Raw genomic sequence first — 13529 nt, 5'->3', positions numbered from 1 at the left:
TTTAATTATCATATTTATATGATATACTATCAACATATTTTCTAACATTCCCATGACTCCTCTTGGACACCCCCTATTCCCTGCCCCCACTAGGGTGCACCACCAGCTTTTCTTAGCCTCAGGCTAAAATCTGGGCAGATGAGACTTCTGGTGTGGCTCCACTGTGCCTTCTTCAAAGCTGGCACTCTGCACTGGACGTCATTTGCTTCCTCTTACTCTCTGGTTCCTCCAGGTAGGTGCTCTTTGTATGATGTCCAGTTTCATAGTTTTCTGCAGAAGCACAATCGTCTGAAGGCACTTTAGTCATTATTTGTGGAAGTGGAGACCTAAGACTCTCAGTTGCCAGTACTTTTCTTAGTGGTGTATCCTCCTTTCTGGCATAGTCTCCAGAACTTTAATTGGATTTTTGTTCGATGATGTTATCCATTCTTCAGCTGATATGTCCTGGGGAATTTGCCAGAAAGCTACACAGATTCAAAATTGATGTTTTAGAGGCTCATCACTGAGAAATTTTTCTAAAGCCAAAGGTTGTTAATTTAAATATTTTCCAACTTAAAACTCTCATGGCTATGCTTTGTGGCTTCACTTCTTAACCTGGGATCATTTTTCTCCTAAATTCTTAGGAAATGGGTTCTAGCAGCTCAGCCTCCTTTCCACTGGTTCTCATGAAGTGGGCTTCCTGGGTGGAGTAGCATGGGCTTCAGGTGAACCAGGTGCCTGTTTTTAGCTTTCTTCTTTTTCTGATCATTTTCCTTCATGTGTTTCAGGAAGCTGTCTCAGGTCTAGGAGTGCATGCCTGGAAAATCCCATGGACAGTGGACCCTGGTGGGCTGCAGTCCATGGGATCGCTGACGGTCAGACACGCCTGAGCGACTTCACTTTCACTTTTCACTTTCATGCATTGGAGAAGGAAATGGCAACCCACTCCAGCATTCTTGCCTGAAGAATCCCAGGGACGAGGGAGCCTGGTGGGTTGCCATCTGTGGGGTCGCACAGAGTCGGACATGACTGAAGTGACTTAGCAGCAGCAGCAGCAGCATGTACATTGATTCTCTTGGCAAGAATCTTTACCTTGTTGGTTTTCAACACTAAAGGCATGCTAGTAACACTGTAGAATCTTCCAGTTTTGCAATGGGAGCACTGGTGGATGAACACACACATACACAAACAAAAAAGAATGTGTTGTTTGTTTAATTTTTTGGCCACATCTCATGGCATGCATCAGGAGAAGGCAATGGCACCCCATTCCAGTACTCTTGCCTGGTAAATCCCATGGATGGAGGAGCCTGGTAGGCTGCAGTCCATGGGGTCGCAGAGAGTTGGACACGACTGAGCAACTTCATTTTCACTTTTCACTTTCATGCATTGGAGAAGGAAATGGCAACCCACTCCAGTGTTCTTGCCTGGAGAGTCCCAGGGACGGCAGAGCCTGGTGGGCTGCCATCTATGGGGTCACACAGAGTAGGACACGACTGAAGCGACTTAGCAACAGCAACAACATGGCATGCAGAATCTTATTTTCCCAACCAGGGATCGAACCTGAGCCTATTACCGTGGAATCTCGGAGTCCTAATCTCTGGACCACCAGGGAAGTCCCAGGCATGCATTTTTAACAGTCCCAATTCCCCTGACCTCTGCAGTATCACCTTTCTGGCAGATTTACGTGTACATGGCCAAGGAAACAACTCCATGCTTTCTAAAGGTCTAAAGAACATACAGCAGGTTCCTCCTCTCTTTTGCTTGAGCTCATCATTTTGGCGAATTACTGGCAGGTGGAGGTTCCAGCCAAAGGCCTTTCAACTCCTCCTGTGGTGTCTCATGAATCAAGATATTTTGTGCTAAATGCTGGCTATGAATACAATTTATGTGCTGTATTCTGGCTCCTAAACTTTTTGTGGGTTTTAAAATATGTTCATTATATTACAGCCAGTTGAGATCACGTTACAAAAATATAAATCACCATTAACAGCTGGCTATTATCGTATTATAAAAAATATAAATCATTGTTAAGGATCACAGATTACATTTGCTAGATATTATGTTGTCGGTTAAAAAAAGAATCCCTGGTGCCAATTTCATTGTGCCTCTGTCAGTTGGGTTCTAGTATTTTTTTTTTTTTATCTCTATGTAAGAGTTTGAGGAAATGTACTTATTTTATAAAAGAAGGAAGTTCAGGAAGATGAGTTGTATATTTATCTGGTGGCCATTTTTCCTTGATATTAAATGTTTATTTCCATTTTCTTTTTACTTCCAGGGGGCCCATTCTGCTTATCTCTGCTCCTTCTCTTTTTCTTTGCATCTCTCAACTTAAAGAAATTGAAGTTGCTCTAATTGTCAGACACTATGATTCAAGCTCGGGCTCTCATAGCATTTCAGATAGAATCTCCTGGAGCAGGAGGGTGGGAAAGACCCATTAGAAAATAATGACTCATCAGAAAAGATCCTTTGCCTCATTCAAAGCCCACCACTGCAGCACTTTTTTCTCCAGGTGATTTCCCTGATTTTAGGTGTGTTTGCCACATATCTGTTAATATTTCCACTCTGACCATATTTTCATTTAAGACCTTTACTAAAAAATAGAAACAGTGGTTAAGATTTCATTCATCCAATGCAGGGGTTTTGTGAGTTTGATCCCCCATGGGCGAACTAAGATCCCACCTGCCATGTAGCATGGCCGAAATTTTTTTTTTAATAAAATAAATTTGAAAACTAGAAATAGTGATTGCTGCCCTAGTCTACTTTGCTTTCCAGAGGCCTCTGACACTCATTCCAACCAAGTACTAACTGTGAGCATTCTCCCACTGAAGAGCCGAGTCATGCATGCAGAGGAATAATAGCAATTTAATAGAAAGTCATTTTCATCTCCTCTCCAGGCATGGTTTTCTTTGGTCACTGAAGAGAACCTCAATGTTTATTGGATTAGCAACTTAATAGATTAACCTCATATCCAGGAACATGCCTACCCGTCACCATCCAATCAGCACACATACACACAGTGTGGAAAAATAGAAGAAAGAGTCATAAAGAAGTGGAAACTATGACTTGTTTGAATAGCTACAGAGACTTATGACTGATGAAACGGCCATTGGACTGGTGGGCTGGTTACACCTCTGCTCCTCTTTGTTCACAAAACAGCAACAAATGAAAACAAAACACCCCACGGCTATTCCCAATTATGTCAAGAATCTGAAAGGAATATCAAACAACTCCTAGAGCAAAGAGATTAAAATATATACTCGTGTTAAAAAATAAAATATTAAATAATGCATAGACTGCAACTCTGCAGTGCGGCCCTGACGCAAACCATCTAGAGTTACCACCCTCTCCACAGGTTCGGGGCCTGATCCCCAATGAGGCGGCCCTCCTGTCAGATTCCAGTAGCAAATTTTGGGGATCCCTAGGCCAGCTGCACTTCTGACCAACTGGCTACAATCCAGGGGTGTTCTTGCCATGTCACACTCGGGTTCAATAATTCACTAGCCACACTCACTGAATTCAGGAATGTGCTATGTTTATTGTTACAGCTTTATTCTAAATGACACAAACCAAGACCAGTCAGTGAAGAGACAACAGGGGAGGTCCCAGCACAGAGCTTCGGCGCCCTCTCGCTGTGCAGTCAGGATGCACTGCCATCCTGGCACATCTCACCCAAGCTTTAGTCTTCAGAGTTTTTATTGGGGTTTCACTCCCTGGCATGACTGATTGCATTGCTCATGTGATTGAACTCAATCTCTCTTCCACCTTCCCTACCTGGAGGGCAGGAGGCTGGGCTGGCTTGTATCTCATGGCTTAAAACAGAAACCCGCTAATCACATGGTTGGTCTTTCCAGCAAGACCAGCCCCCACCTGAGTCACCTCTTTGGCACAAACTAAGGTAGAATCCAGTGCTCATCATGAATAACAAAGATTCAGACATCACTTGGGAATTTCCAAGAGTTTAGGAGCTCCACCCCAGGAACCCAGGACAAAGATCAGACAAGTTCTTTATTATAGGACTTTTAGGCAGTAACACTACATATTAAAAAAATATAGGTTTTTAAATACTATATTCATAGACTTAAATGCTTTTTTTATTTATAAGAGAAAATAAATGAAGTTAAAAGTATATATAAAGAAGTTAGAAGAAAAGAGTAAGGTAACCTTAAGGAAAATAGGATAAAGAAATAACAAATGAAAAGGAGACATTAATGAATTAGGAGAGAAACACAGCAGAGTAAACTAAAGAAATGTAGAGTAAAATATCAATGAAACACAACAGTATAAAACAAACTTCTAGTAGTTAATCTAGAAGAAAAGAATATCTGAACTAAAATTAGATATGAAATGTATTAAAACAGATATATCAAATTTTAAAATTGTTAACATATGCTCTGTAGAGCTCAAATGAAAAATATAGGTGAAATAGATAATTTTAGCGGAAAATATTACATTATCAAAATTACTGCAATAAACTCTATAATACCAGAACAGACTACTGTGCATGAAGGAGACTAGAAATTACTCACAGTTGTCTACAAAAATGACTGGACCTGGAGAGTTTCCTGAGTGAGTTCTTTCAAACATCCAGTAATTCCTGTGTCATAACATAGATCCTGGAAGTGGGGCAGAGGGAGAGAAAGTCAATTTAATGTTTGGGAAAATAACATAAGAATAAGCATTAAATCACGTCACAGGTAGAGTATAGCACAAAGGAAGGAGACCTATAAACCCATTTCACCCCAGAAAATGGGTGTGAAAACATGAAGCAAATTTCTAACAAAATGATTTCAAAGGGTGTTAAAAGAATCATTCAGCTTTTACTCTGATCATTATGAAAAATTAGATTCTTTGGATGTCCCTCCCAGTTCAAGACTAAACAAAACAAAAATAGAGCTTGCATGAAACAGTCATGTCTCGAATTACATTGCTTGGCCTCCAGGACCTACCAGAAGGCACATTGGGACTGGTGGGGGTGGGGCTCTAACAGGAAGTGAGACAGTGAGCATTCAGAAAAGGCTGGGTCTCCTGGGGGTGGAGAGTAATTAAGCCCACATCATTCATCATTCAATCATTTATTTAATATTTAAGGGGTACCTGGGCTTCCCTGGTAACTTAGTCGGTAAAGAAACTGCAGTGCAGGAGACCTGGGTTCAATCTCTGGGTCAGGAAGATCCCCTGGAGAAAGAAATGGCAACCCACTCCAGTATTCTTGCCTGGAGAACCCCATGGACAGAGGAATCTGTCAGGCTACAGTCCATGGGGTTGCAAAGAGTCGGACATGACTTGGCAACTAACCTACCACCACCACCAAAGGGTACCTGCCCTGTGCTGGGCTCTTTCCTAGGCACTGGAGACCCCGCCATCACCAACACAGTAACTGATCCCTGCCCTCATTTGGAGCATCAATTCTAATAAAGGAGACAGGCAACAGAATCAGTTAATAAATACAATAAAATTTTAGGTGGTTCTAAGTGCTATGGAGAAAAGCCTAGAAAGAGGATAGGATGGGTTGGGTGGATTACAGGTTTGTGTTTTTAATGAATAGTTATTTATTTGGCTTCCTCAGGTCTTAATTGTGTCATGCTCTTTCCTTGTGATGCATGGAGGGCTCCAAAGTGCATGGGCTCAGTAGCTCCAGGCATATGGGATCTTAGTTCCTTGATTAGGGATCAAACCCACATCCCCTGCATTCCAAGGCTGGTTCTTACCCACTGGACCAGCGGGGAAGTCCTAGGTTATAGTTTTAGAGAGCATAGTCAGGGGATGCATCACTAAGAACTCCATGAAAAGACCTGGAGCTGAGGGGAGCCATTGCAGGCAGAGGGAGCCGCAACCCTGTAAAGGTTGCATGGAGGTATGTTCTTTAGAAACAGAGGAGACTTGTGTGACTGAAGAGGAGCCAGGAGAAGAATGGCTTCGAGTCTGAATACACAGTGGTGTCTGCTCTTTTCAATGAAAAAAGTGAAAGTAGCTCAGTCATGTCCAACTCTTTGCGACCCCATGGACTATACAGTCCCTGGAATTCTCCAGGCCAGAACACTGGAGTGGGTAGCCTTTCCCTTCTCCAGGGGATCTTCCCAACCCAGGGATCGAACCCAGGCCTCTCACATTGCAGGTGGATTCTTTACCAGCTGAGCCATCAGAGAAGCCCTTTTCAATAGGCTGCATTAAATAGAGGTGAACTGGGAACACCACCCCACATCCTTTAAGTCTCTGAGAAAAGTGAAAACATTCATCGCTCAGTCATGTCTGACTCTTTGCAACCCCATGGACTGCAGCCCACCAGGCTCCTCTGCCCCTGGAATTCTCCAGGCAAGAATACTGGAGTAGGTGACCATTCCCTTCTCCAGGGGATCTTCCAGACCCAGGGATCAAACCTGGGGCTCCTGCATTGCAAGCAGATTCTTTATTATCTGAGACAAGTCTCTGAGGGCAGTACTAATTCCCCTAATTTTTCCCCAGAGAGAAATAGAGTCATGTGCTGTGGTCACTGAACACTGGGGAGGAGAAAACCTCGAACTTTTGAGGTCTGTTGGATATAGGATCAGAGCCGTCACTGATTCCAGGGACCCCAGAAGCACCGTGGTCACAGGATATACAAAGCACGTGGGCCTGGTCCAGATTCATTCAACAGGGGATCACTGAGCCCACAGGCCCACCCTGCAGTCATTGCCGGTCCTTACTTACTCAGGATGCATATACCTCCCAGCTGGCAGGACCCCATCTGTGGAGCAAGGGCAACCGTGATAGGAAGGTTCAAACTGCGCCCCCATCTCATCCCAACCAAGACAGTAAACCAGAAGAATGCTACCTCCCAGGGAAAATGGCAAAGATCCATTACACTTGGAAACAAATAATTAAAAAATAAAACAGCAGTGAAGCCAAGGAAGAAGGACTGCTTTTTGTAGAGAAAGCTCCATTTTGCCTGTCTCTGACATTCTTGCTCTGTGTATGTTCCTCTGAACTGTGGTTTCCTTTGAGGCAATGGAAGACCTGAATAGTTCTGTGGGCTAATATTGGACTTAGGAAAGGAGGGAGCAGACGCAGGTCACATTGCTACCTGTGCACACATCTTGTCCTGAAGTTAGGCTTGGCTAAAAAACTGAGCTTAAAAAGTGACCCAGTTTGAGAGTCCCTTGGACTGCAAGGAGATCAAACCAGTCAATCCTAAAGGAAATCAAACCTGCATATTCATTGGAAGGACCAATGCTGAAGCTCCAACACTTTGGCCACCTGATGCAAAGAGCTGACTCATTGGAAAAGACCCTGATGCTGGGAAAGATTGAGGGTAAGAGGAGAAGGGGGTAGCAGAGGATGAGATGGTTGGATGGCATCACTGACTCAATGGTCATGAATTTGAGCAAACTCCAGGAGACAATGGAGGACAGAGGACCCTGGTGCGCTGCAGTCCATGAGGTCACAACTTAGCAACTGAACAACAAGGCACTCATGCCTTAAAAAGGTGTAGACCTCAGTCTGAAGGCTGGTTGATGACTGGAGGGGTTCTTTCTGTATGTTGGAAAACCCCATTGCTCTGAGAGGTTTTAAGACCACCTATCCTGAGAAATAGCCCAGGGATGTTTCTCAAGGGTCACCATGGCTTCATTCTGCCCTGGCATAGGTGGGTGAACAGCGTTATCCATCCCCCATAATGCAAGGGGGATCTGAACACATTATATTACCAGTGACCTTGAGGTTCCCAGGCCTGTCAACCCACTGACATTGTAAGGTGTCCTGCAAGATACTCCTGGGGCTGCAGGACTCCAGGAAAAGGCTATTTTCTCAATACTTCAGCAAGAGAGGAATTCTTCCAAGAATAGGCATTCTGCAGACTTGCTGTCTATGTCAGCTCAGTTTCCTCATGCTCTCTGACCTTTCTCCTATATTAAAATGCATCATCGAGGAGCCCCCCGAGTCTAGTTCTGGGGAGCAGGGATGGAAGACAAAGAGGCTTCTGTTCTTTTCACCTGAATTGGAGGTAATCCCATAAGGCTGCCTCCCTGCCTTGGTCAGGGAGGAGGTTTGTGTGTGTGAAGGTATCAAAGCCAGGGAACTGGAGTCTCAGAGCTCAGGACACCCTTAAGTCTGACCCTTTATCCCCTCCCCACAGAGAGTTGTGAACAAAAGAATAATTCCTGTTGCATTTATATGCTGATTATGGAGGGGTGGTAAGAAATGAGGGTGGGAGGGGGAGATATTCTTAGTAATCGGAGTATTTGACTGATTGGTAACTGTTTACAGCTTATTTCTTTCTAGCATGTACCCCTTGAAATCATTTTCTTTGTAAATGTTAAAAGCCATATGCAAAAAACAAAACCAACCTTGATTACCCTGCTTTGTACTTCAATCAGCAGCATGTCAGCCTCTGAATAAACTGTAATTCCTTCACCCATGCCTGCGAGGAGAACATTTAGGCCACATTAAAAAAAAAAAAATCTTAGTAGGGGTCTCGAGAACAATTAGCAATTAAAAGCATCTATTTTCTACATGTTACTCTATAAACACGGCTGCTTGATTGATTTCGGTCTCAGGCTTTGCTCAGGATCAGCATCTTCATCGATGGCCCAGTTCTCGGAATCACTGAAGGCATCTCAAATGATGAGGATGCTCTTGTCTGTGAATCTCTTAGTGCATCATTAGCTTGAGAACCGGACTTGATGCCTTTTCCTGACATGCTTCTAGGGGTCACCGGACTCCCCTCCGATCTCCAATGCTGAGGACTGATGTCTTGGTAAGAAACCACCTGCCAGGGTGAGTGCTGGCAGAAGGCCAGGGATTCCATGTTCTCCCTGGTCTCTGACCATCGCCTGCAAAGCCCTTGCTTTGCCTACACAGAGTATCCCGTCAACAGGACTGTTCGCCCCGACACCAACAGACTCCAAACACCATAAAATGCCACTGAGAGAAGAGAATGAGAAGGCACTAGGTCCAATCCCTGTACATGTTCAGTTCAGTTCGGTTCAGTCGCTCAGTCGTGTCTGACTCTTTGCGACCCCCTGGACTGCAGCACGCCATGCTTCCCTGTCCTTCACCAACTCCTGGAGCTTACTCAAACTCAACATCCATCGAGTCAGTGATGCCATCCAACCATCTCATCCTCTGTCGTCCATTTCTCTTCCTACCTTCAATCTTGCCCAGCATCAGGGTCTTTTCCAATGACTCAGTTCTTCGCATCAGGTGGCCAGAGTATTGGAGTTTCAGCTTTAGCATCAGTCCTTCCAATGAATATTCAGGATTGATCTCCTTTAGGATGGACTGGTTGGATCTCCTTGAAGTCCAAGGGACTCTCAAGAGTCTTCTCCAATACCACAGTTCAAAAGCATCAATTCTTTGATGCTCAGCTTTCTTTATAGTCCAACTTTCACATCCATACATGACTACTGGAAAAACCATAGCTTTGACTAGACGGACCTTTGTTGGTAAAGTAATGTCTCTGCTTTTTAATATTCTGTTTAGGTTGGTCATAACTTTTCTTCCAAGGAGCAAGCATCTTTCCATTAAGCAAACTGAATCCCAGAGAGACTGAACTAGCTCATGACGATTGGGATACCCAAGGTTCCTGAGTCCTTACACCTCATGTCCTCTCCCAAGTTGATCTTCATGGGTGGAAACTGTATTATGTGGCTTCTCTAGGATGTTAAATTTGCATAACGACTCAGGTACAATCCTGATTTCTGGCAGAAGAATGGACTTTAGGACTTTGCAAGGCCACCGTCAGGGGTCACCAGGAGTCTCTGAGAGCTTCAAGCTCTGTGCTTCATTTTCAGCAGTGTTCCACCACGTAAATGGGTGGCCATCCTGCACCCCCTTAGACTCGCCTTCCTGGAGCTGGAACACTGAGGACTGAGGCCAAGATCTGCCTCAGCACCTGGACAGTATGAGATGGGAGATGGGAGAGGCCCTTCCCTGGGGAGAAGAGCACGAGAGGCAGCCCATGCTGAAATTCTGCCTCTAGGTGCCTTTCTGGCCTCATGCTTGTTCCTGCAGGTACTCCAGAGGGTGTAGGAACAGGGGGTGAAAAGGACAAGGGGCAGGGTGACCTGCACTGGGGGTGGGCACTGAGGAGGGCCACTAAGAGAAGGGGCAATGGAGAAGAATCGTCTCCAGCAGGAGTGGAGCCTCCCTCACCTGCGTCTGGGGTCTAAGCCAGGACTGGGAGGAGGAGCCCCTTTGAGGGCTCCTTGGGGTGGCCATTTCCACTGAGCATGAGACATGCCGCCTCCCCAGATCCTAGGCTAACACGTGGTCCCAGGACGGGAACAATGACTGCAGGGGCAGAGCTGCTCCCTGAGGTCTCCTCCCCAGGCTAGAGACCCTCAGGAAATCCACAGGCAGGGAGGATGGGCAAGAGCACCCTGAGGGCTCCCAGCCCCCATGACACCCATGGTGATCACACCCCCTCCAACATGGCTTCAGTGAAACCTAGACCATGGCTCAGTCTAAGTTCAGCAATGCTTCTAGAATGGCTGAGCAACGTGTCACATGTTTTGCAGTAGACAGGAAGCGGCCCGGAGCCCAGGGAACCCCCAGGGTGGTTTCCACCTAACAAAAGTGGCTCCACCTCCAAACCAAATACGTGATAGCTTTATGACACCAAATAACCAATTGTAACAGCTAGAGAAGTAAAAAAATAGTAAAATAAATAAATAAAAACAAATACAGGGACTTCCCTGGTGGCACGGTGGTAAGACTCTGCCTGCCAATACAGGGGACATGGGTGCGATCCCTGGTCTGGGAAGAGTCCCAGTGTGGCAAAGCACATAAACCCTTGAGCCACAACTATAGAGCCTGTGGGAAGCAACTACTGAAGCCCGAGCACCCCTAGAACCTGTGCTCCACAATGAGAAGCCCTCAAACTGCAACTAATGGCCCCCGCTTGCCACAACTAGAGAACGCCCATGTGGGGCAATCCAGACCCAGTGCAACCAGTAAATAAATTAAAAAACTGTCAATGCAAACAAAATTCTGGCAAACTTTTATGAGCCTTTAAGCATTGTTTTTACTTTCCATGATTTTTTTTTTTAATGTAAGAGTTTGGATGAGGATGATAACATTTACAAGTCCTATGAATTTTCTGTATTTTTTAAGAAAATTGTTTCCAAATTGGGGGATATTTTTCCTAATGCTTTTGAATCATTGTGCTTACTCTGCTTGCTTAACACTGTTTTCCATGAATGAATTTTTTTTTTTTCCATGAATGAATTTAAAATTTCCTCCTTGGTTCTAAGTAAACCTCTGAAAGACTGTTGATCAAAATGAATCTTTCAGATCACTAGTATTTTTTATTATTAATGTTTGTGCACTCCAGAATAATCTACATTTAAATGTATTTTCCAGTAATTTTGTCCACTTTTGTCAATTATTTTGCCTTTTTAACTGATGTGGGACTTCCCTGGTGGTCCAGTTTTCAGAATCTGCCTTGCAATGCAGGGGACTCGGGTTCCGTCCATCCCTGGTCTGGGAATTAAGATCCCACATGCCCCGGGGCAACTAAGCCTGCGTGCTGCAGCTACCAAAGCCTGCCCAGCAGAACTAGAGAGTCCACACGCCACAACGGAAGATCCTGCGTGATGCAATGAAGACCCGACTCGGCCAACTACATGAATATGGGAAAAAAGATACGGGTGATTCAGTTTACCTTTAATCAATAAATAAACTGATGTCATTGGTTTCCAATCACTAATTCCTGCCTATTATAAATCAGAGCCAGCTAATTGTGTATCTGCTGTGCACTCATGAGATGCACAGAGGTGCCCCTGGAATTGGACATTTGGGGCAAAAACAGAGGCTGGCAGTATAGGTGATGCTGTCAGTATAGGGAACTCATGCTCCCGTATCTGCTTGCGTTCATCCATATGCAGGAGAGCATTTGTGTTACAGAGGAAGGCCTCCTGGATGGGGTTTGAACCATCCAGGGAAAGAATTCTTTTCATGAAAATCTCTGAAAGATTTTGGACAAGGATCAGAAGCAGGTCTTCTGGAGATAGTTAAGGAGAACAGTACAGACTAGGAGAGAGGGGAGGAGATAGTCCAGCACAGTGTTGGGGTGCAGTCTTCACACCAGCCTCTTCAGGTGTCCTAGCGGTGTCTCGTTCCCTCCCAGATCAGTGGCGGGGTGAGGGAGCGGTCAGTGTTGGTGTCCCCATAGCGGCCGCCACTGATACATCACCGCACCCTGCACCCCAAGACCCTGCACCAGGAGCTGCACAGCAGAGGGGAGGGTGGGGCAGCAGCTGGCTTGGTAACTGCACCAGAGACGGGCTGGGCGCTGCCTCCACGATCCCTTTCAGAGACTCCCCAGAACGACTGGGAGACATAAAGATTGCTATGTCCCTTTTAAGGTGTATTTAAGTGTTAGTCGCTCAGTGGTGTCTGACTCTTTGCAACCCCATGGATTGTAGCCTACCAGGCTCCTCTGTCCATGGGATTTTTCCCCAGGCAAGAATGCTGAAGTGGGTTGCCATTTGCTTCTCCAGGGTATCTTCCCAACCCAGGGATTGTACCTAGGTCTCCTGCATCGCAGGCAGATTCTTTACTGTCTGCAGCACCAGGAAAGGCACCAGAGAACCTCGAATTATTGTAACTTGGGCATTAAAAGTTAAGAGAGGGACTTCACTGGGTCCAGTGGTTAAGAATCTGCCACGCAATGTGGGGGACGTGGGTTCCATCCCTGGTGGAGGAACTAAGATCCCACATGCTACGGAGAAACTAAGTCTGTGTGTAAAATAGCCTGTGTGCTGTAACAAAAGATTCAACGAAAGGTGTGCTGCAACTGAGACCCAACCCAGTAAACCCAATTTATTTATAAATAAATAAATATTGTAAAAAGATCTTTAAAGTTAAGCAGACTTGGGACTTCCCTGGTGGTCCAGTGGCTAAGACTCCACATTCCCAATGCAGGGGCCTGGGTTCGATCCTTGGTTGGAACTAAATCTCACATGCTGCAACTGAGACCCAGGGCAGTCAAAAAAGTTTATTAAAAAAAAACAAACCTCATTTTATCTTAAGCAAAATTAATTCCCTAACTGTCCACGAACAGCCCTAGAAATAAGGAGCGCTCCAGAGATAGAAGGTAAGCTCCCAGCGTCCCTGGTCAGTCATGAATCCTGCATCAAACGTCCCAGGTTGATTCTCAGGAAGATTGTGGCAGTAAAACTACTGCCCCAGAGGAAAGGGCAGAGCCAGCCCGGCAGAGGCAAGAAGACTGTTTTCATCAGCGCCAGATTTGCCCCTGTCTCATGATGATCCCAGCTGGGTCCCATCACTGTGGGCTCCTCCGCATACAGAAAGATAAAACCCTAACACAGGAAGCAGCAAGCAGGAGTTGGGGACATCAAAACCAGTCAGCTCATAAAAACACGCAGAGGGGCCCTGACAGAGCACAGCTGCTGGCCCGCGGCGGCATGGGCCACCAGCAGCACACATCCCAGGACGCCTGGCCATGCGGTGCTGGAGCAGGGGTGGGTCCGTCCCCAGGTCAGCATCAGGAAGGGATTCTCCCCACTCTCTGGCTGCCGTGGAACTCTGGGCACATCCCAGGAAACCAGTGA

Source organism: Bubalus bubalis, chromosome 14 (genome assembly GCF_019923935.1).
Source record: "Bubalus bubalis isolate 160015118507 breed Murrah chromosome 14, NDDB_SH_1, whole genome shotgun sequence".
Classification (NCBI taxonomy): Eukaryota; Metazoa; Chordata; class Mammalia; order Artiodactyla; family Bovidae; genus Bubalus; species Bubalus bubalis.
This window is presented reverse-complemented; position numbering follows the sequence as displayed.